Source organism: Lissotriton vulgaris, chromosome 10 (assembly GCF_964263255.1).
Source record: "Lissotriton vulgaris chromosome 10, aLisVul1.2, whole genome shotgun sequence".
Lineage (NCBI taxonomy): Eukaryota > Metazoa > Chordata > Amphibia > Caudata > Salamandridae > Lissotriton > Lissotriton vulgaris.
Window position 1 is genome coordinate 398,472,736 of NC_141698.1, and position 24,872 is coordinate 398,497,607.

At 43.4% G+C, this 24,872-nt stretch overlaps 1 long non-coding RNA gene across 1 annotated transcript in view; it reads right to left on the reverse strand.

Annotated features, from left to right (window-relative positions):
- The window catches only part of LOC147685299 (uncharacterized), a 1,016,963-nt gene extending 1,003,311 nt beyond the window's left edge, over nucleotides 1-13,652 (reverse strand). Inside the window, exon 1 of the long non-coding RNA XR_015300433.1 lies at nucleotides 13,559-13,652. This is a non-coding gene — a long non-coding RNA (uncharacterized LOC147685299). The remainder of the gene's footprint in view (nucleotides 1-13,558) is intronic.
- Nucleotides 13,653-24,872: the final 11,220 nt, after the last annotated feature.

The window sequence follows — 24,872 nt, forward strand, 5'->3', positions numbered from 1 at the left end:
TCCTCAACCTGTTCTTCCGACTGTTCCTGCTCCCTTGCCTATCGTCGTTCCTACTGCTCCTCCGCCTGCACTTCCACATACTCCTGCTCCCGCTACTGCTCCTGTTCTACTTACTCCTGCTGCTTCTTCTGTTACCACTCCTTCTCTCGTTTCTACTCTATCGTATACTTCTCCAACTACTTGACGTCGTACCCCTTCAATGGCTGCTAACTTTTTCAATTCTCTTGGACCTATTCTTGAGTCCGCTGATTCGCCGCGTTGTACAATATGGCGATGTCATGGATGTTGCATCCTCATAGAAATCCTCCACGTTGGGTGTTGGATACGTTCAGTCAATTCAATATACCGACACAGAGGTATGTTTTTGAAGAAATGTGCAAAGTTTTGCGCGATCAAATATCGGCAGATGCATCGGAAGATGTACTAACTGCTTTGACTAACTTGCAGCTTCAGTTTTCGAGCGGAATGGTGGTGGGTACCAACGTTCGACGTGCTATCGAGCAATTATTAGCTTTTCGTCCCTCTCCGATACCTCAAGCATTGTTCGTTGAGGATGTTGAGAGACAGTTAGATCCGTCTGGTCAGTTTCCTATGCGTGAAGTTCCACCAGTGTGGATGCCAGGTAACCCTGGCGCTGCTCCACCGATCTTGCCGCATTTCCAGAGAGTATGGATACATCTCCCATGGAAACGATCGGATGTTTTGCAGGTGAAGCAATCTTTGCCTGACCCTCGCAAAAATCCTGCAGGGTATTACAAGGAGTTGTCGCAGCTCGTAGATGCTACGATAATGAATCTTGCCGATATCAATATGTTGTTTGGCAATGTTGTACCGCAACCGGTATGGGCTAAGATTCGGCACGAAGATCATGCAAACGAATTAGGTGGCGATTGGGCTGCTCTTACTGCGGCCGATACACGACAAGTCGGCGGGGCTAAGCCTGACCAGCTCATTACTGATCTCCCTCAGAGAATCATCACCTTGATGAAAACTCTTATGCCGGCTATGAGGGTGAACTGGGACAAGTTGTCAGCTTGCCGACAGAAGAAAGACGAGAGTGTCTCCGATTTCTTTACGAGATTTGAGGAGGCATTTATCGACCATAGTGGTCAAGATATGAGTACTGAGGGTGGTCAGCGGTTGTTTGTGGATAAATTTGTTTCAAACTTATTGCCCGACTTGAGCAATAAATTAAACAATTCTGAGAGTGCGTGGGCTGTTTCTACATCTGCTCAAATATTGGCTACGGCACAATATTATGAGAATAGGGAGAAAGAAGAGAATGATCGTGCCGATAAAAAGACGAAAGAACTTAAAACTAAGGTGTTGTTGCAGCAAGCGTACCCTCCGTGCTCAAATCAGAATGATTCGCAACAACGAAATCGATCGCAGTCGCAATCTAATAGGTCGCAATCGCGAAATGACTCCTCTTCGCAAAGATCTTCATTAGGGTACAATCAGTGTGCCTATTGTAGACAGGAGGGTCACTTGAAATTCAATTGTCCTGTTCTAAATGAGCGTAATAGTGGTAACACATCTAGAGGAGGTCGTGGTGGTGCTCAGCAGACATCACGTGGTAGGGGTCGAGGTGCTCCCAACGATCGTTCAGACAATTCGTCAAATTCTAACAATTGTTTTGATCAACGTGGATCATCGCAAGGACGATCTGCGCAATACAACGTAGATGATTATTACGTCGATCACGATGCGGACGACGGTAATTACTAGGACAGCCGTAGACAAGGAGAGGGAGTGGTATCAGTTCCGGTTGATCAGAGAGCGCCTTACGTCGCAGTTGCCACCTCGGGCGTCGTTGAGCCTTTTCTGTTGGACACTGGTGCAGCGAAAAGTTCCATCATGCATTCGAAACTCCCTGGCGCACCTTTGTCTGGCTTAACTAATGTTTCCGTTGGATTCTCTGGCGCCCCTGTTAGCAATCCGGTTTCGTGCCCATTGCCACTCACAATTGGGCCACGTGAGCTTGCAGCTCCGTTGATTTTGACCACTGGTTGTGGTGAAAATCTTTTGGGCCTGGATTTGCTAAAACGTTTGTATGCGACTTTGTATTGTTCTCCTGCGGGAGTGAAGCTTACTTTGGGTGAGAGAGTTGTCTCCCCAATGTATTTGTCTCTCGACAAGCTTCCACCAGAATTGAGTTCTCTTCCTGCATCTTTGTGGGCAACAGGTCCCAATGACGTGGGCCTGCTCGACATCTCCCCTTATGTTGTTCACGTGAAATCTAATGTGCGATTGCCTCGTATTCCCCAGTATCGTATCTCCCTTGATGGTGAACGAGCATTGTTGGAGATCATCTATGATTTGATCGAGAAAGATGTCATTGAGGAGACCCGGGGAAACGTGTGCAACAGCCCCGTACTGCCTATTTTGAAACGTACCGATCCTTCTAAACCACCTGTTTATCGTTTTGTTATCGATTTGCGGGAGGTCAATAAAATTGTGATTCCTCAGTTCCCTGTTGTGCCTGACATCACGGCGCTACTGACTCTGATTCCAGCTTCTGCATCTTGGTTTTCAGTAATCGATCTGAAGAATGCGTTCTTCAGTATTCCGATTGCTGAAGAAAGCAGAGACCTTTTCGGTTTCTCTCTTGGTGGCCGTAGCTTCCGCTTCAAACGTGCTCCTCAGGGCTACTGTGAGAGTCCATCGATTTACAGTCAAGCCTTGAAGGGTCAACTAGATGCGTTTGTGTTGCCGGCTGGTGCGGCTTTGATCCAATATGTCGACGACTTATTGGTGGCTGCAGATACTCGGGACATTTGTAAAATTGCCACTATATCATTGTTGCAGCATCTCTGTGACTTACATCACAAGGTGTCTCCTTCTAAACTTCAATATTGTTGTCAAGAAGTAACCTATCTAGGTCACTTATTGTCAAAGGAGGGAAGAAGGTTGACCCCAGAGAGAATTGCAGCCATTGCGCGCATATCTGTGCCAACAACCCAAAGACCCAAAGTGCCTTTCTAGGTATCACGTCATACTGCAGACAGTGGATTCCGAATTTTTCATTGTTAGCGAAACCATTGGTGGCTCTTACGTGCAAGGATGTTTCAACCCCTTTACCATGGACGGAAGAATGTCAGAAAAGTTTTTCGGAACTGCGTGACGCATTGTGTTCGGCTCCTGTGTTAGGTACTCCTGACTATAGCAAGCCGTTTACACTATACGTTCACGAGAGGGAAGGTTGTGCGTTGAGTGTTTTAACGCAACCTTTCGGTGATAAACAACGTCCATGTGCATATTTTTCCTCAACCTTGGACCCGGTAGCTAGAGCATTGCCGAGTTGTTTGAGAGCAACAGCGGCAGCCGCGGTCTCCATCCGACAATCAGCAGGATTGGTCATGGATAATATGCTTACAGTGATGGTTCCGCATGCAGTTGACACTCTTTTGAATCGTACGAAAACTCAGCACTTGACGAGTGCGAGGTTGTCAGGGTACGAGCTGACGTTGTTGGCAAGTCATATTCAGATAAAACGATGTAACGTCCTGAACCCGGCGACTATGTTGCCAATTAGTGCAGAGTCAGATGAAATAGCAGCCCATGACTGCTATTTGAGGACTGAGGAGGAAACAAAAGGTCGAGTGGACCTTAAAAACACCCCTTTGGAAGATCCCGATGGGACTTTGTATGTGGATGGTTCGTGTTTTAAATGGCCGAATGGTGATGTCACGACTGCGTATGCTGTTGTAACTTTGAATACTGTCGTGGAAACTGCAAGATTGAATCAGAACTCTGCCCAGGCTGCAGAGCTGATCGCTCTAACTAGAGCGTGTGTGTTGGCGAAAGGGAAACGAGTGAATGTGTTTACCGACAGCCAATATGCCTTTGGCGTCGCTCACAGCTTTGGACGATTGTGGAGAGAGAGAGGTTTTATGACGTCGCATGGTACGAAAATTCAGCATGGACAGCTTGTGAATGATCTTTTGGATGCACTTACGTTACCTAAGCAAGTGGCGATTGTTAAATGTAGTGCGCACCGTAAGGTGACGGATGATGTTGGTCGTGGTAATGCGTTCGCGGATGAGACTGCTAAGGAGACTGCCCGGAACTTTAGCACTAGAATGTATGTGTCGGTTAGGTGGCCTACAGAGACTAGTATGTGTGAGGACACTATCGAGAGCGTGAAAACAATTCAGAATGAGGCCACTGACACTGAAAAGACGAAGTGGAAAGAGAGTACGGGAAAGTTGGATGCGAATGGTTGCTGGGTCGATTTGTCGGAGCACAAGAGGTGGATGTTACCAGATGCATATATGCTGGCTGTTGTGACAATGGCACACGGGTTAGCACATATTAGTGCGAAAGGTATTTGTAAGTTGTTGTCTCTTGTGTGGAAGAATGATGGTATTACGAAGTGTGCTGAGAGATTGGTGAAGAATTGCATGGTATGTATGTTATACAATCCTGGAAAGGGGACCCCCACACCTCCTGGCCATTTTGCTCCCCCTTCATATCCCTTTGAAGTAATTCAGCTAGACTTCATCCATATGGAGAGATGCAATAATCTGAAATACGTCTTGGTTGTGGTTTGCGCATTCTCCCGATGGATTGAAGCCTACCCTCTTAAAGACAATACTGCCCTGTCTACTGCGAAAATCCTGCTGAAGGAATACTTTCCTCGCTATGGAATGCCTCGAATTGTATGGTCTGATAACGGAAGTGAGTTTGTAGGGAGTGTGATGAAGAGTGTGTGTAAGGGCCTTGGAATTAATCAAAAATTCCATAGCGCCAATCATCCCCAGTCAGCAGGTTTGGTTGAAGGGTATAATGGCACCCTTAAACTTAAACTGGCTAAGATTCAGGCTACGACTGGTCTTTCGTGGCCTGATGCTTTGCCCCTTGCCTTGTTGTCAACAAGGACGACAGTACACTCCCGAGTAGGGCTTAGTCCCTATGAAATAGTGTTCGGCCGTCCTGCGAATGTTTGGGGGGTTCCTAGACCGGGTGTATTTTCTAATCTTGAGTATCCAATGTTGATTGATTATCTTTATGATCTGACTGCTAAACTGAGGTTAATTCACCAACAGGTTTACGAAGCACTGCCGACGCAGACGGAGGGTCCAGGCCACCAGCTCCAACCCGGGGACTGGGTGGTCACCCGCAACTTTGCCCGAAAAAAGAACTTGGAACCCCGATTCACCGGACCCTACCAGGTCCTCCTTGCCACGAGAACTGCCGTCCGTTTGGAAGGGCGAAAAAATTGGGTGCATGCCACTCATACTAAGAAGGTTCCTATACCTTTACCGGCAGACTCGTGGGTGAGGAAGGGCATTGCTTCATCTGAAACCGAAGGACCACAGACTTTTGTACCTTTTAGCGACGCACAGCCTGTCGGAGAATCCTCAGTGCAGCAGAAAGACATTGTTGGGCATTTGTCATCACAAGACTCAAGATTAGAACACTCAACTGATCGCAGAACTCTGTTCCTTCATCGGATTCTTTGTTTGACGAACAGACACGTCCTGGGAAAACTCGATACTTTTTGCGATCTAACACCAGAGACAAATACATTTCCGTTCTGTCCCTTGACAACTGCATTTTCCCATTTGCCACGATCAGTTCCAAACACCCGTATTATTGTGATTATTTTTGTAAAAATTGAGCTTTGTTCCATTTATGTGCTTTTACTTTCACAGCTAAGAGACCGTCTGTATATACATTGTGAATAAAGATACCTTGCATCCAGGTGTACCGTAGGGCCGCGCGTGTACTTCCTTCTGGTTAGTAGGTCTTGGCGCTAGGCTAAAGACCGTCGGTTCCTGGGAACTCCTAGGGATTGACTACTGCTACACAGAACGAAGTGCGTCAAGAAACGTTGCGGACGGTAGTAGGGGATGGCGTTTTCGAAGCTGATGGACTTGGAAGAAGCTCAGGCGCAAAGATTCAACCTGCAACAAATTATTCGTACCAAATGTTTTATGTTCCAAGTGTTCCTACTGTTTCTGACTGTTTCCTTGCTATTGGCGGGTGGGGTGTATTACATGATGTCGTACTTCTTACCTTCTGCCATACCTACTCCTACTTCTAAACTTAAATCTACCTCCACTGCATCCCCTCATTCTTTCCATATCTTACCCGAACACGAACAGGCTAGACGTGTGGAATTCAGAAATAATTCCTTTATTCAGCTCCTTCATCAGCATCAGTTAGTGGTGAATACTACAAATTGTTGGGTGTGTGGGTTAATGCCACATACCACGGATAAGGGAATTCCATATCTGGTCCTACCTTATAGTTCCCAGGGTTCAGCTCGAGCATTCCAAACAATGTTTCGAAGTGCACTAGATTCTTACCCCAGTCGAGAGCCACGTTCTCCCTACTCTGGTCCTGGCTCGTATCATAAGCCTTTGTCTATAGCGATAGAAGATTTGGATAAAGATATCTATGAGCCATCGCTCATTCCAGAGGAAGAGGTACAAGCCTATAGGGTCCTGAGTAAGGTCGAGTATAGTGCGCTCACGAGTGAAAAACAGCTTAGAAGCTCGCCTCCGATATGGGTCGTACCCCACATTGGTAATCTCTGTCTAATGGGTCGTGGCCGAAGATCGAAAGCTCGTCTTGGAGAGAGTGCTTGCTCCGAGAATTATATCCTGCCGATGGTCTCGTCCCCTGTGTTTCTGGCTGCCAAGGGTACATACTTTGTCTGCCATGATCGTGCGTATACATGGTTGCCCTCCGACTTTGTGGGCTCATGTTTTATCGCAAATCTGTTGCCTCCGACGTTCACTGTAGATGCAGACTATCACAAAACTAGAGTTGTGAGAGGCGTGATTAGCGAAGAGGACACCGCTGGTCAAGAGGCAGGAGACTTTTTCAAGGGTTTCCTTCCGTTTTGGGGACCTATGGTTAATAGTAGGAACCTGAGACAGTTGACTCGTGTGGTGGAATCGACAGCTAATATCACTGCCAGTGCCCTTGGTAATATCACCACAGAACTTCAGGCGGAAAGGCTCATGACGTTACAAAACCGTATGGTTTTAGACGTGGTCTTAGCAGATCGAGGTGGGGTATGTAAGGTGATCCATTCGAGCTGCTGCATTTTCATTCCAGATAACGCTCCGACCGTCTATCAAGCCATCTCAAGGTTGCATAAGATCTCTGAGTCCATACACGCGGACGTAGGGGATTGGACGCTGCTTGGGTGGTTTTGGGGCCTGATGTCGACTTGGGGTTGGAAGGTTCTGATGATCATCGGAGTTGTTGTAGTGTTCCTGTTCACGTGTTGCCTTTGTGTGCAGTGTGGTCCTGCCTTATGTGGCCTATGCGCTACAACGTGTATAAGACAGCCGCCTGTTACCAAAGGAGCTCGGTTGGACAGAGCTATGTTGCAACAACATCTAGATGGTCTGATGAATATTGAATATGATTCTGACTAGTGCTTGCCTACATGAGGGCAAAAGGAGCGTCTGAGGTTCCGTGACAATTGTAAGTGGAGTTTTCGACTCGCACGAATATGGTCGAGTCTGGTATCTACGAACCGCAAATGACGAGTTTAGTGGGTGTGCGCAGTTTCGCTGTGCTAACCTAAACCGTTCGTCTGTTTCGTGGGTTTATACATCTGTACCCACGGGTTCCATCTTAGATATGGCATCCATTTTGTCTCTTGCCCTCAAGTAGCCAGCGAACGGACGCTGTCCGCTTCGCGACCCTGGGGTTCCCAAGACTCTTGCGGAAGACACGTTTCCTTTGAAAGTGTCTTTATGATGAGGGAGATGATGTTGTAAGGCAGATGGCCCCGCTCGAGGCTCCTCTTGCTGTGCCGATCTGTTGTCTCAGCCGTGCATCTCATTAGGCACGTCTCTTTGATGCCTGTAGCTCGTGTTTCCCGATACCACCCCTTTTACACCCTTTCCGATCTCCCCACTGTTTCTGCCTTCCTCTGCACCTGTCCTTGTTCCTTCTTCGATCTGCTTTACTGCCGATTGGAATGTACTAATGGTGGGAAGATGGGTTTTTACAGTTGGGAACCACAAATGTTTCTGTACTTATGTTCCGGACCTTGAATGCATCAAAGCGACCCCTCTTGGGGATAATTATGGGAACCAAGTTGTAAACCTTTGTGTACCATGTTAGCCTATGAGAGAACCGTGTATAAAAAGGAGCGATCCACAGTAGCGAATTGAAGCAGATCCCGAAAACATACCCGTTGTGTACTTCTCGTGAATTCTGTGTTCCCTGCAGTAAATAAACCTCGAATTTTTGACGCCGAAGGAAGTGTCCCGTGTCTCTGTCATTTGTACGCCGGAACAGGTTACCCACGAAGGTTTCAGGTGTTGTCCCCTGGCACCGCTGGGTCTTAAATAACCCAGTCCTTCACCTTCACATCTCCACTGCTGCGTGGATTAAAGCATTGCAAAGACCTGCATTATTTCTGCAGTCCACAATGCCTTCAGAACCACTGCTGCATGATGCTTCCTCGGCGCAAGCGCTCGCATCCTTCAGCGACGCCAGCCTCAATGACAGACTTTGCAATTCGGCCTCACAGCTCCCTGTAACCGATGAATTGTCCTGACTATGCAGTGTGTACTCTGCTTTGAAAGTCGCATCACAAGCCCCGTCGACAGGATCCTCTGACCCAACACTTCTCTTTGGCTGTGCAATACATCCTCAATGCAGATCTTCGCAAGGCTTGTAAAATCAGGTTTCAAGGTACTTTGTTCAGTGGGCTTAACTGTTTCCCTGTAGCTAGCCTGCACACCATCACTGTTAGCCTGAACTTGTGGCTTAGTCTAGTTTGGCATGACCATATACCTACAGATGGTGCTTTATGCTTTTTAGCACTATTTTCACTAACACCTTCAAATTTGAATAGCTCCTTTTCTACTGATTGGATTTTTGTTTCTTTGGTCTTGTCTTATTTACTAAAGAAAGTTCTATGTGTTTTAACTTGGCATGGGATCTTTTTTCTGTGGTGTTTTCACTTTATCACTGTTTGAAGTGTTGGACAAATAGTTTGCACAGTACCTCTAAGTTAAGCCTGACCGCTCCATTCAAAGCTACCAGAGGGTTGAGCACAGGTTATATTTAGGGTTGGCTTGTGTCTCACCCTGACAAGAATTGTGGTTGTTTCTTGACCAGGGATCACACCCCACTCACCCTACAATCCAATCTCTCACATCCAGTTAGTGTAAGATGACTCATTTTGTACAACATTTCTAAGCATTTCTAGTGCATTGGAGTGAAATACATTTCCATCCATGTGGCAGTTACTGTGTTGATCATAGGAAAACACCGTTATAGATTGTGATGTCTACATAGTCATGTTTAAAGATAACATCTTTTATGATTAAAGTAACACATTCATAACTTTCTATCGCTGGCTGTTCTCACTACAAAATCTACATTATTTACCAAATGTGCCTTAAATCAAATTAACAATTTAACCCCCTCTTCCAAAATTAGATTTTTGATAAGAAATGATAAACACCACCTTTGATATAGGATCTACTTCTAATCAATGAAAAATTATCACAAGATACTAACAAATATTAGCAGTGGCCACTTCAAATTTGACTACATTAGTGTTCACCATAATCAGGATTGGTAGTAGTGACTACTTGTGCGCCGATGGCAGGATTATCAGGAACAATGTCATATAAAAGCTTTATCAGTATGGCATGCCCCTACATCATTTATAACATAATAGCTATATCAGCAAGTCCAAACCGGCGACAAATAAATAACATTAGCAAAAATGTTCCCCAATTTAGCATAATTTAGCATTACACTATCTGCTATATATTTTGAAAATGCAGTTATCCTGCTTCAAACTTCAGCTTATAAATGTCGCAGAAAATAAACATTTTGCTATGCTATAATTGTTTTTTCATTTTTAGTAAAGATATTCCCAAAACAGTTTTTTTGAATTTTTCTGAAGCAAAATGTTCGTTTTGTCTGAAACTAACCTTTTATTTTAAGTCACTATGGATCAGATACTAAAACTCACAAAATGAAGTTGCAAATTATGCACCAACTTTTGGCAACCAGTGTTTAGTTGTGCGATACGATCTATATACTAATTTCAAAATCTGTCACAATTAACTGCCTCAATTCAATTCAATTCATGAAGCTTTATTCGGTACATGTAAATGACCATAAAAGCACAACATAAAAACATCGACATTTCATTAAAAGTTATACAAGTAGTATTAATGGACAACAAAATTCATTAAAAAACACATTGATTCACAGAATAATTTACAGTTAACAGTCGGAGGTCCGTTAAAAACACATACTTTTCCTGGAGTTGATACACCGATTTAAAAACATTGCAATATAAAAACAGACGTCTACAGATTGCAGATTAAAAATTAAAGCCATAGCATGTTTAACTGTACGTACACCATATTTAACAAATATAGGTTTGAAAAAGGTAGTACAAAAATTTGCGTACAGTTTACAAAACAGCATAAAGTGCAGAGTGCTCTGGATAGACACACCATCACACATACATGGCCCACTCGGGTGTTTTTTAATGTTTGGATGGGCCACTAAATAATGTGCCATACCAAACCTGAGTCTGGTTAGCACAAATTTATGTGAGTGCCTAGTTACCTTAGTTAAATAAAAAGGGAAGCCTTCCCCCGAAATATAGCGATTATAAAACATGACAGTGGACATTGTTCCAATTAACTGCCTCATGAATAGTTTTTTTGGAAGGTTGTTATTTTTAACCTGCTTACATTGGCTACACAAAGAGGGAAGGGTGCTAGTAAAGGAACAGCTTACCCTCACTCCTTTGGTGGATTTTTCTTTTTCTTTTACTTTTAAATAAGCCAATGTTACAAGAGGAACTGATGCTGCTTTAAAAATAAGTTTCTTTTTAGGTATAATATCTGTGGGACTAGACAGTGGGACAATATACCAAGTATAGCCACGACAATGCCAGTTGTGGACAGCATTATACCTTACACAACCACAATTAAGTAAGGAATTACCATATTATTCCAAGGATGGCTATGAGTATGCCAGAGCTGGAGACTCATATTGAGTAAAATCTAGCAAGAATAGTCATCAATATGCCAGGAGGCCACCAATATGGCATTCAAGGTCAGGAAAACTCAAAATATGATTTAGGGTACCTCTATTCTATGGTCTACCATTGCAAATGATCACCATTCTGACAAGGATTACATTGACTGCTGGTCTCCAAATGCTAATGGTGAACTTTGATGCCAGGGATTGCCAACTATAAGGACTTGTGTCTGCCAGGCAGTGTCAGTACAACAGGTACACACACACGCATACACATAGGTGCATAAATGTGCACACACACATTTCACTGCCATCTCCCAAAGTTGGTTAGACACTTATATGTCTTGCTCCTTCATCAGCCCCTGTTATCCTTGGTTTGAGTTGCCTCCACACTTGGCCAACACAACCAGCTCCCTTGTTCCAGGAAATCTGCCCGTAAGCCACTCAAGCTGTAAGTGTCATTGTTCTTTCCTAACCCTGTACTCACAGCCATAAAGTTTAACTGCAACGTGGGGTCTGCAACAGTACCAATCTCCTTGCAGCCTTGCCCTATCGAGGTCTTTCATGTTGCACATCCATGATGCGAGTCACATAGTGTGCAGTAGCTGAGCTCTGTCATTGTTTTCGATTGCTGTTCCTCTGAGGATTTGGGGTTGAGCAGTACTGTCTCCTTCGTGTTGTCTGAAGGTTAGTGCTGCTTATATCCATACTATCTAACTGAAATACTGCACTTTTCTCCATAAATGTGAGTTACATTTTAGCAGCTGAAGAGCTACCGGTAGCCCCAGAGCTATTCACAGGAGACAGATGGGTTAATAGGATGTTGAGCATAGGGAGCCCCCAACCTGTACACAAAACAATCTCTTCAACTAGAAAGAGGGGGTATTCTAAATTCTAATTGTCTTCTTAAGAAATGAACACTATGGGATAGATGTAGGTATCTAAATACCGGTCAGTAACGGCCAAAAATACCGATTTTCGGCCTTTACCGACCGGTATTTGGATACTGAGATGTAGGGCATGTCAAAATACAGATTCAGTAATTTTACCGAATCTGTAAATTTATCGAATCGGTAAAATGACCAATTTGGTAAAATTACCGAATCTGTATTTTGACATGTAGGTAGCATATTAAACAGTGCTACAGGGCTTTAAGGATTCGTTATTTACCACCAACTATTAGTTGGTGGTAAATAACGAATTCCTGTGTAAATGCAAATATGTGCATTTACACCTGTGCCATGTGGCACACATACATGCCCTACAAAACCTTTTTTTTTTTTTCGCCCTAGCATAGAAATGACTATCGGGTGATCTGATCTGGCCTAAGGGCATGTATGTGGGCCACATGGTACACAAGCACTAATTAGGGGTGCAACAGGGTGTCAAAGTGACACCCTGCCACCCTTGAATTTTTCGGTATTTACTGAATCGGTAATTACCAATTCGGTAATTGACATTCAATCCTATGGGCCTCCAGGCCCATAGGAATCAATGGTAAATACAGAATCGGTACCGATTCGGTAAATACCGAATCTCACCGATTCAGTAAAAAATACCGAATTTTTACCTACATCTAATTTACCGATTCTAAAATACCGAATCGGTAAAATTCGGTATTTTAGAATCGGTAAAAAAGATTTACCTACATCTAGCCCCTAATCACTTAACTGCCAACTCCCAAGGATTAATTATCACTAACAAAGAGGCTTTAACTGATATGAGTAGTGCAAGAATACACCCGTGCCTTATCTCATGAAGGTAGAGAACTGAGTCTCTCCCATAATCAAAGCTCTTTATGAAGGTATTGAAAGAGTCGAGTTTATAATCATCATTATCACTCATGTACAGCCCCCTTTGTTGTAATATCGACCATAATTTTGGTGTTTAACTGTGTTAAAAAAAGAATATTAATAAAATGCCATTATTTAAAACGTATTTTTAGCTAAGGAAATCAAGGAGTTCTTATTGCTTCGAAGTTCATTTTTCTCTACTTTATCACATGTGTTTGGATATTACATTTTGATTACTAACTGAACTGTTGTGAACCTGCTGCAGCTGATCAAATCTCTATCAAAACACGTCTTCAGAGAAAACTTGCAACCTCCTTTCAATCTACCAAAATGGAAATTATTGATCATTCTGCTGCAATCTGTGGTTTGTCATATTATGATGTTTGTCAAAGCATTATTTATGTCATTCTGGTAAAATACTGTGGAAGTACCTAGCGGCGATAAAACCCTTATCACAAGGTATTACTGCAACATTTAGAAGAGTATAGAGAAATATAAAGAGTACTTAGTGCTGACATTGTAACGTTTCACAGGTGTGTTTTTTTCAAAGTAGATTGTTGGGCACGTTCACTGTTCTGACTCCAATCTACCAACTTGTAAACGTGGGCACATATTCCTAGGATAGATTGGCCTTGGTCTTTGGCCTCTGCCTGTCTCTCTCATTCTCTCCTCATCCTCTGATGTGGATTTTTATCATACACAATAAACACATATATATGTGTGTGAATATTTCATATGTAGATCAGAAATAAAAGATTGTCATTACTTACTGATAGGCGTCCTTAAGACTATTTGCCGCTTTTCCCTTTCATCTGTATCCAATGCTCCACCCCTGCTTGGATAGTAGTGCTTAAGACACCTGAAAAATTAGATTTGTTTGTAAATGTTTGTAATTATGAAGCCATTTACACAAAGTACCATAATTCGTGTAACTAATTCATGATTTCACCACAGAAATTATGAATATTTGGTCGAGTTACACAGTGACAATTTTGCTATATTTGGTTTATAACTCTTTGTTAAAAATGTTAGTATAAAAAAAAAACATTATTCTCAAATAGATTCACGTGATCATCAAACAATGTTGTGTTGATGCAATGCATTGCAGGTGAATTGATCAGTCATGATCTGAGTAATCTGCGAGCTGGGTGCAAAATTTCGGGATAAGGCAAAGGAAAGAATACATTTCATTGAATTAAAATTCTACAACCTGTATTTCGAAAATGTATATAAAAATTAATTCTTCTAGACTGTAGTTTTTACTTTCATAGACAAAAATCATGGGCAACTCTGTGATGATACAAATTAAAAATTGAAAGGGGCCTTAAAAGTTAAACCACCTAAAAAGAATTCATGATATAGAGACCATAAATTCCTCTGGAGCTAACTTATCCCCTTCACACATTCGTTGACTTTTTCACATTTATTAATGTGTTACCCAATGGTTACCCAATGGCACCGATTCAGATAAGATCAAAGAGGAATAGGGCCTACAAGAGGGAAAGATAGGCCCAAAAACACAGATTTAAACATTGAATGAATCTGCAGCTCTGCAGTCCAAAGTATGATTTAATTAAAAAAGGCATTGCTAGAACAATTGAAGAACTAAGAAATGTCTAAACATAGGAGGGCAACTTAATGCAAAATATCTGTCACTTGACCAAATTCTCAACTGCTAATGAGGAGAAAGAATACTGGTTTATGCTACAGTGAAAGAAATTATACCCCTTCCCGCAGCTAAAGCATAGAGGGCACTTAACCCCTTGCGTGCTGCCGTCGGCCAACGGCCGACGGGAGCGCTACCTCGCTAGTGCTATCGTCGGCCAACGGCCGATGCAGCCCCGCCCACCTAATAGAACGCCTTCACCGCGGCGGAAAATCCGCCGCAGTTAAGGTTAAAACACTGCAGGACAACGCAATGTTTTAGAAAGGAAGAGCTGGAGAAAGAGAAGTCTTTCAATGTAATGCAGCTCAAGGAGAGCTCAATCTCGCCCTCTTAGGTATTGATTGGAATGTGCGTTGAGAAATGGGACCCTGGCACAAAACAGATGATACAACATACATGATAAGAATTTAATATAAGGGATCTGCAGCTTTGCACTCACTGACTAACATCAACTTCATAAACACTGAGCAACAGTCCTCTAACTGTACCTCAATTACTGACAACTGATATAGAGGTAGCAGGTTGTATTGGTATGGCATCTTTAACAACTTTACAGTAGAAGAGGACACTAATATAACATGCTGTGAACCCATTTAATACGACGGGCATCATTGTCACTGTACTTTGAAAAGAGTGCCCTTGCATATTAAAACATTGTTTGCTTAGCAGCAATCACTTAACACCTTAGCAGCTATGGAACGTCCAGCTCCAGTGCTTAACGTTCCATTGCGCAGGTGAGGTTTGAACGTCCAACGGCCGACGGCAGCACTCCTGAGGTAGTGGTGCCGTCGGCCGTTGGAATAGGCGCAGCACCTAAGAGGTAAGAATCTGCAAAAAAGACATTCTAGAGCAGGCATCTCCAACGAGTAGTTTGTCAGCTACCAGTAGCTCTCCAGCAGCTTGTGAGTAGCTCTCCTTTGTGCAGCCCAGACTCCTACAATAGAAACGTTTGCTTAGTTGAATTATGATTTGTATGACAAAATTGGAAAGCATACATCCAAGAAGAAAATGTGTGTATTTTCAGAACTATTAAGCAGTTGTTTGAATTTTCAAGATGTATTTAAACCTATTTGAGTTGGAGAGATTAACAAATCCCATTACTACCTTGGTGCCAGGGGGTGCAGCTATGTATTACCCATGTAGAGGGAAATATACTGATGACCCTGCATAATGCATTGATGTGATCACTGCTAACAGTCTTGTTCGGGGTGGCCACTACAACATCACTAATATTAGGAGCTCTGGATGATTTTGATTGAACATAAGTAGCTCTTGAATCAGATAAAGTTGGAGACCCCTATACTAGAGGTACATGCTGTTTTCACAATTAGACGCTCTAGAGGAAGAAAGAAAGGTTGCCTTCACTTAGCATGAGGACATAACTTGCATACTATTGAAAGCCCATGAGTTGGTTCCACTCCTAGGCTTGTGGGATTGCTTGCTCACTGGCACCACAGTCTCACACCTAACGTAACTACTGTGCATTGCACGAGCAGCAGCTTGAATCATTAAGGGGTTGTATAAGCATGACAAAGTTATCTCCACACTGAAATAACATTATTGTCTTCCTCTGCCATTCTACATCACCTTCAAGGCCTGTGGCATCATCTATCAAGCAGCAAACTCCAACATGTGGGATTTAGTAAACATTGGCCAACAAATTAAAAACAATGTCCTGCTCTTTTCAAGGATACAGGCACACTTCTCTGACCCTTCAAGTAGTCATGCACAGCTTTGATGTTTCTTGACCTAAGAAAAAATGTATGCTCATTGCTGTGGTATACACAAACACAGCGTCTTACTCTCACAGAGCGCCTTGTCCAAGAGAACCATTGTGAGGAGAGCAAGAGGCCATGGCCCAAATGTAATACATTCCAAAATTGAGATTCCCAATTAGAGAATCCATAGAATTCGCTATTTGGTAATCGCATACTGGAATGTATGTAACCTGCCATTTCCAAAAAGCAATATCTATGGATTCACATTTGGTATTAAGACATTGCTAAATAGGAAGGAAATTGCTAATTTGGAAACAGAGCATCCCGGGAGCTCCTGTTTGCTGCATTGATACTACCAGCCCTGAACCATTTTTGAAATGGTCTGAAGTCATACCCAGTGGCATCAAAAGCACCTCGCTGCAAGTGAGTCCACTGAGTTTATTACATTCCGATTTTGGTGATCATTCATGTCGGATGCCATTGAAAATCATTACCGTCTGGTCAGGGTCTGCCTTAGCATTGGTGATGCCCAGTGCGACAAATAATGCAATTCTCAAGAAATTCCATTATAGACACATTCCAATGGTGCCTGCCATCTTTCCATAGCCCCCTCTTACATGTATTTAGTTTTTTTCAAGCACTACTTATCTTAATGTTGGGTGTCACAGCATTTTTTATGACACACACCTTTTACAAGGAGAATGCAGGCTACATCTATGGGAACTCTTTGTCACCTATCCTCATTCTCTTTTATTGCGAATTGCAAAGAGGGTAGTATATGAAAACACTCTACTCATAATGTGTATCAAGCAAAGAGAAGTATGGCTGTACACAAATTAAACTGCAGTGGAAGTCATCGTTCTATGCAAGCTCCCACACCAGCAATCTCACTTAGAACAAGTATACAGCCATGCACAGAGGCCTCTTCACATGAATTGGTACAGTCCTTGACACACCTAAGTATTTGGTAAATAAGTCACCATCAGAAGTAAGCAGATACAGGGTAGAAGCCTCAATGAGAAGTGCAGATTGAAATAGGATGGCAAAGCCAATCAGAAGAGAGTCATTTTCTAAGCTATGTATTTACAAACTGACCTACAGTAAAGTCACAAAGATAGTTTATAAAAACCAGATATTCAGATGCATGTCTCAGAAACATACACAGAAACTGATTTACATAAGAAGACTGGACAGGGTTGGTTGCAGTTCTCCTAGGGTGGGACCATGAGACTGCCTGCTCTGCTGTTTGTGGATGACCATCTAATAATTTTAAAGTCGCTATGAGGTTTGCAGCAGTTGGTGGATCATTTTAATATTTTCTGTTCGGAGCTGGACCTAGAACTAAAGAGTGTGAAAACTAAATATATAGTCTTTAACCCTGCTAGAACTAAACAAATTACTAATTGTAAACTTTCTGTTGGTACAGCGTCAATAGAGCAGTTATCCAATTTTGATTACCTTGGGCTAAGGTTGGCACCCAACCTAGATTAGTCCTTGCAGATCCACAAAGCTGACTGTTCAATAATACATTATTCCTCATGACTGCTAAAGTTATACAACAAAACTTTCTCTAAGAAAGTCGTCCCAGCGATTGAGATTTATACGATTAAGGCTTTGGGGGAAGATCTTTAACGTGTGGAGAATTTGGGCTATGGTAATTGTAGCATCCTCTTTCACTTTGAGAATATATTCATTAGGCATTTGCCCTCCCAAAGATCACACAGCTGATCCCATTGTCTCTAGATCTGGTACTGAAGAAAGTTTCCTGGAAAGTTAAGCTTTGACTTTTATTGTATTGTCAGAGGATATGGACCTCAGCCGCCTTGGAGGTTTATAGTTCACAGTTATACTAGCCCTCCCAGACATCCAGAGGCTCCCTTGGCTCATGCATATCAGGTCCTTGCTAGGAAAATTGGTCTGGGAAGCCCCAGAGGCCCTCACAGCTGGTTGCAAAACGCCAATCAAATTGACCTATTGGCAGATTGCACAACAAGAAGTCACAGACAGTAGAAAAGGTACTTTGACCTGGAAGTTTCTGGAGTTTAAGCTGTCTCCTAGCAATGAGGATACCATCGACAAGATCACCCCTACTCTGGCTAGGGAACTGTTTTAATAATCTAAATATCAGATACTACCCCAGCCCCGCTAAGAGCCATGATCAACTCATCTGCGAGACGCATCACAGGTTTTAAGAGAAACGCCCACATATCCCCAGACCTGAGAGCCCTCAACTGGCAACCGTTTGAAGCCAGAATTCATTTAAAAATCGCTTGTATGACACACAAGGCCCTTTACCACAATGCCCCACAATACCTAGCTCAGAAACTGGTGCTCTCAGCGGGCAGCAGAGCTTCCAGGTCGCCAAGACTCTTCTCATACAACCTCAACGATTTGCCAAGAAAAAAACGCATAACCGGTCCTTCTCTGGTATGGCTCCGAGGATATGGAACGCTTTGCCCAGTGATACTAGAATGAACCCTTCCTCTGCCTCTTTCAAAAGAGAAGTGAAAGCTATTCCCATGGCTCCATTCACATGAACTCTGTCTATTCACTGTACTGTATTACTTACTTTTCTTCACTCATATTCGTCCTTCTGTTTATCTTTGCTGTTTTGCGCTAGCTTAGCAGTGTCTTCTCTTGATCTAGATGTATGTATAACTTACTTATTTCGTGGTATACTATATCATAATATATTGTATATATATTCTACTTGTCTTGTAAAGTGCTCTGATACTCGCAAGAGTCTTGTTCGCGCTACATAAAACTCTCAAAATAAATAAATAAATTACAGCCTTCTGTGCTAAGTGGGCAAATGTGAAAACAGTGGTCTAAGTACATCTCTGCTAAAGAAGATAGAACATAATAGGAGAACCTGGGGGAGTGAGGAGCAAGATGGCGGGTTGACGCCGCCGAGAAGACAGGCACCTTGAGCAGCCCCCGTAAACCCGGCTGTAAACCCCGATGGCTATGTTTGAATATGCGGAATTAACGTGGCGGAACCAAGTCTGAATCAAGACTCAAGACTTTTTCCACTTGGTATTGCAGTAGCAGAGAAGAAAGAAGTTTGTTACAAACTTACCAAGCCCAGAGACACTTGCAATTCATGCTGGCGTTCGCTATTGGTGGTGGTGCTTTCAGGCGGCTTCACACACTTTGGCTGATACACTAGCTGAGCTGGAAGCCCTTGGTTTCAGATAGAGCAGACAAACTCATGATGGCTCCGCCGAAGGCACCTGCTCGTTCGACGCGCGCTGGAAGGGAGGTACCTCCTGTTGTGACGGCGAAAACTATGCGCACTGAAGACGTTGATGCCGGCGCATGTTGACAAACGTGAGATTGTGGGCCGATAATTCTAAAGTTGGTAAGCCCATACTCCAGTTAATTCGATCAGAAAAAGCTGCAGAGTTGTTCTCGTCCAATTTGCCTATTAAGAATGGTGGTAGTCAAGACATTGCGGGGATGCTTTTGGGGGCCATACCTGACCAGCAGATATGTATGGAAGAACCTGCTGGGGAACAGAGAGGAGATGGGACCCCTACAGGAGGAAACAGTATGGTACAGGGGGAAAATGTATTGAATAGAGAAATTTTGGAACCGACTGATAGAGATATGTACAGGACTATTCCTCAGACTGGTTCATTGGCGGAAACTGAAGATGGCGCTGGTAGCACGATTGCTACAGATGGTACAACTGACTCAGTTAGTGAGAATAACACTGCCTATATGATTGACATCTCTCAGTCTGAGCAACAGATCTCTGGACGGCAACAAGAAGGTGGTGACAATTGCTTGGCTAGGTCGGCCTCACTATCTATCAATGACTCAAATGAACTCTCAATCCCCATGGAGGAAGGGGAGATACTTTAAAATGATGTAGGGGGAGGAACAAAAGTAGAATTAAATACAAAAAAACCCCCAAGTCGGCGGTTAGGAAGAAGAATGTAACTACAAAAGGTTTGCATTTAAGGGACAATAATAAGAAGACGCTGACCAAATCTGATCAACAAGGTAGTGTGTCACGCAATAATGAGATACTTAGTGATACCTCCCTCCGTCACTGGGTCCAAACAAAAGGTGGGGTTAAGTCTTTGGTTTCTAGACTTTCCGGGAGTAGCCCGACTGAAATATCCCAGGACAAAGACACTATAGTGGGCGATATATGGGAAAAGACATAGGTAACGTCTATACTGCCCCTATTGCTTCTATGCAATCAGCATCATCTAATATCACAGAAGTCTCTAGAACTGATATTGGGAACTCTGATTTAATGTCAACAGAGCAACCAAGCTTACAGCTAGAACCATCATTGGCTTACATTTTTCAAGCACGAAAACATCAGAGACAATAAGCTCAGGAGCACTATTAGCAACTCAGAATGGATAAGCAAGGCATTCTACAGGCTCTACAGGCAATCAATCAATCAATCAATCAATCAGTCATTTTTTAAGCGCACAACATACCCGTGAGGGTCTCAAGGCACTAGGTGGGGAGTTGGGGGCCGCTACTGATCGAACAGCTGGGTCTTTAGTGTCCTCCTGAAGGTCAGCAGGTCTTGGGTCTGTCGTAGGCTCAGTGGGTGTTCCATGTCTTGGCGGTGAGGTGGGAGAAGGATGTCCCGCCGGTGGTTCTTCTTCGGATTTGCGGGACGGTGGCGAGTGAGAGGTCAGCGGAGCATAGCTGGCGGTTGGGGGTGTAGAAGGAGAGCCGTCTGTTGAGGTAGGCTGGGCCGGTCTTGTGGAGTGCCTTGTGTGCGTGAATGAGGCGCTTGAAGGATATCTTCTTGTTGACGGGGAGCCAGTGCAGGTTTCTCAGGTGGGGGTGATGTGGCCGTGTCGTGGTACATCGAGGATCAGTCGTGCCGAGGCGTTTTGGATGCGTTGTAGTCGATTGATGAGATTGGTCGTGGCTCCCTTGTAGAGGGCGTTTCCGTAGACGAGTCTGCTGCTGATGAGGGCCTGAGTGACTGTCTTTCTTGTATCTGTCGGGATCCATCTGTAGATCTTGCGGAGCATGCGGAGGGTGTTAAAGCAGGAGGAGAAGACGGCGTTGACTTGCTTGGTCATTGAGAGCGTTCAGTCGGGGATGATTCCCAGGTTTCGTGTGTGGTCGGTGAGGGTCGGGGCTGCCCCCAGTGCTGTTGGCCACCAGGAGTCCTCCCAGGCTGACGGGTTGGGGCCGAGGATGAGGACCTCCGTCTTGTCCGAGTTCAGCTTCAGAAGGCTGATCTTCAACCAGTCGGCGACGGCCTTCATTCCTGCATGGAGGTTGGCTTTGGCGGTTATGGGGTCCTTGGTGAGGGAGAGAAGCAGTTGAGTGTCGTCGGCGTAGGAGATTATGTTGAGGTCGTGCTGTCGGGCGATGTGTGCAAGCGGGGCCATGTAAATGTTGAACAGTGTCGGGCTGAGGGAGGATCCTTGGGATACGCCGCAGAAGATCTTGGAGTCTTCGGAACGGAGGGAGGCGGATGCTCTGGGTTCTGCTGGAGAGGAAGGAGGTGGTCCATTCCAGAGCCTTGTCTCGAATCCCTGCGGCGTGGAGGCGTGTGCGTAGTGTGCGGTGGCAGTCTAGGAGAATGAGTGATGCAGTCTCCCCGTTGTCTAGCACGGTCCTGATGTCGTCGGTGGCGATGAGGGGTGTCTCGGTGCTGTGTTTGCTGCGGAACCCTGACTGGGAGTGGTCCAGGATTCTGTGCTCTTTGAGGTATCGGGTTAGCTGTCTGTTAACAATTTTCTCTATGACCTTGGCCGGGAAGGGGAGCAGAGAGATGGGTCGAAGTTTTTGAGGTCTCTTGGGTCTGTGTTGGGTGTTTTGAGTAGGGCGTTGATCTCGGCGTGTTTCCAGCTCTCTGGGAAGGTCACGGTCTCAAGGGACAGATTGATGATGTTGCGTAGGTGGGGTGCGATGGAGCTGCTTGCTTTGTTGAAGACGTGGTGCGGGAATGGGTCTGACGGAGAGCCGGAGTGGATTGTGCTCATGGTCTTGATCGATGGATTTAGGCCCAGATCCTTGTACTGGGGTGAAAATATGACATTGTTCTACATTCTGTCCATCAACTGTGTTTTTTGCTATTAGTAAATGGCAGCAAGAGAAGGGTGGGAAAAAATGAGGTGAAATTAACACTAAATTAACGATTATGCAGAAATTGCTAAATTTTCACGGCTTCAGGTGCAGGGTTTTTGGGTGAGGGGGTGTGTTTAAGTGGACCGGTCTTCTTTTGGCTGCCTTTGTAGCAGCTTCTTCAAGGAGGATAATTCCTCTCCTAAGGTACGGGGGTGGGGGGTCGAGGAGGTTTTTGGAAGGGTTGAGGTGGGGGAAAGTATGGAAAATTAAATCAATAAAAAAACTAGAGAAGAATTAAGTATGAACTTGTCTATAGCAGGGAAGGAGGAAAATGAATGGAAAATAAAAAATACAATGGGCTACATGAAAGGGAAAAAGAAGCATTTTGATGATGGGCAGAATTAGGTGTATAATTTGGAATGTCGCCAGTCTAAATAGTAAACTCAAGATGCAGCTGGTACGAGAAGAGCTAAAGACATACAACCCTCAGCTCGCTCTATCAACAGAGACACATCTTTCTTATAAAGATCATAAACTTTTAGTACAACTGGGCTATGAAACTATTATCTGTACTTCACAGTCTTGCTCTATTAGAGGAGACTATATTTTGAAGCAAAAGGGATTTTTGTGTGCGATACAAAAAACTATGACTGATCATGCTGGGAGATGGGCAATTGCACAGGATAAAATAAGAGGTCAAATTTATGTTATTTGTGGTATATATGGTGCTAATGTAGTTGAACAACTAATTGTTGATGCTCTAAATATGGAATTCTTAAACTGGGAAGGAGAGAAGTTGATAATGGGGGATTTCAACTGTATTATGAATTATAATATAGATACTAGTAGACAGATGCCCACCCACAGATTATCTAAAACAAGAGCTGCGATAGCTGAGCTGGTTCATTTACATTTGGAGAAAGATCTGTGGAGATACTTATATCCTAACATTGCAGGATACACTTACTACTCGTCACCACATCATTCTTATTCAAGAATAGATATGGTGTGGGTCTCAAACGGGATCGCTACAACAGCTGATGTGATGTTATACCCACGTAATACTTCTGATCACAACCCTCTTATGGTAACATTTCAAGCTATAGCAGGAGAAAAGATACGTAAGCCTTTTGCATTTCCAAAATATCTAATTACAGATGAGACATATATACAGAGACTATCAGGCGGCAGCTTGAAGTTTTTTTCCAGGAAAATGTAGGATCAGCTACACCAGTTATAATATGGGCTACTTGGAAAGCAGTTGTTCGAGGAACAACGCTGCAATATGTACTACAGCAAAACAAAAATAAGCAAAATCAAACAGAGGAGGGTATCTTGATTATAAGACAGTCTGAAATGGAGCATATGGATTCGGTCTGGTTTGCTCTATCTAACCAGAATGAGCTATTACGAGAATTAATCGATTTGAGGATGGCTGCCAAAAAGGCACTTCGGGAAAGAATGGTTGCAAGATATATTAAGTATCGTGCCTTACAGTACGAGTTTGGTGAACATATGGGAAAAGTTACAATATGCAAAGATATTAGTAAGGAGGAAATATTATTAGCAATATCAGCGCTTCCCTCGGGAAAAGCAACAGGGGAAGACTCCTTACCTTTGGAATTTTACAAAGTATTTAAAGAGCAGTTAATTGAACCATTTAGAGAGGTAATACAATACATTGGTAACCATGATCCAGTACCTGAATCCTGGAATTTGACACAAATCGTTTTTTTTAAAAAGAAAAATAAGTCTTCTAATGAGTGTGGCTCCTATAGGCCTATTTCACTTATTAATTCTGATGCTAGAATATTCACCAAAATTCTTGCTACCCGATTAGCACCAGCTATGTCAGATCTTGTCTCAGTCCATCAACTTGGCTTTATTCCAGAAAGGGAGACTACGGCACAAATAAACACTGCTATCCCTGCCTTTGATTTGGCCTAAAAATATGCTATTCAATTAGGTATGTTGCTCTTAGACGTGGAAATGTGTTCTATAGGGTTGATTGAAAGTTTTTTCGTCTGTATTGGAAAAAATGGGGATTGGGACATTTTTTGAACAGTGGATTCAGGCTCTATATGGGAAACCACAAGCAAAATTTATGTATTTAGGGTTGCAATCAGACGTATTTTCAATTTTTCGTGGTACACGACAGGGATGTCCACTTTCTCCCCTTTTATTTGCCCTTTATATTGAACCGTTTATTTTTTCACTACAATCCAATCTCCAAATCATACCACTACGGCAGGATGGAAGCTCACTAAAGGTAACTGCTTATGCAGACGACATAGCGATTTTCACAACTGAACCAATAGGAGCAATGGAAGAAATTGAAAAAGAAGCAGCTGGGTTTGGAGTAGTAGCCAGCAACAAACATAACACTCATAAAACGCAGACACTTTTAGATTTTACACCTAGGGAGTCCATAAGGGGTGTATTCACGGTGGCAATGTATCTGGGGGTTAGATAATCTTCACAGATCAGTCAAATACTCTCTTTGAACTATGAGTCTTTGATAAAAGAAACAGCCATATTGTTAAAAAAAAAAGGCATAAACTTCCCACTGGCATCATAGGCCGGGCTAATATCATCAAAATGAAAATACTTCCAACATTTGTGTACCTTTTTAGATCCATC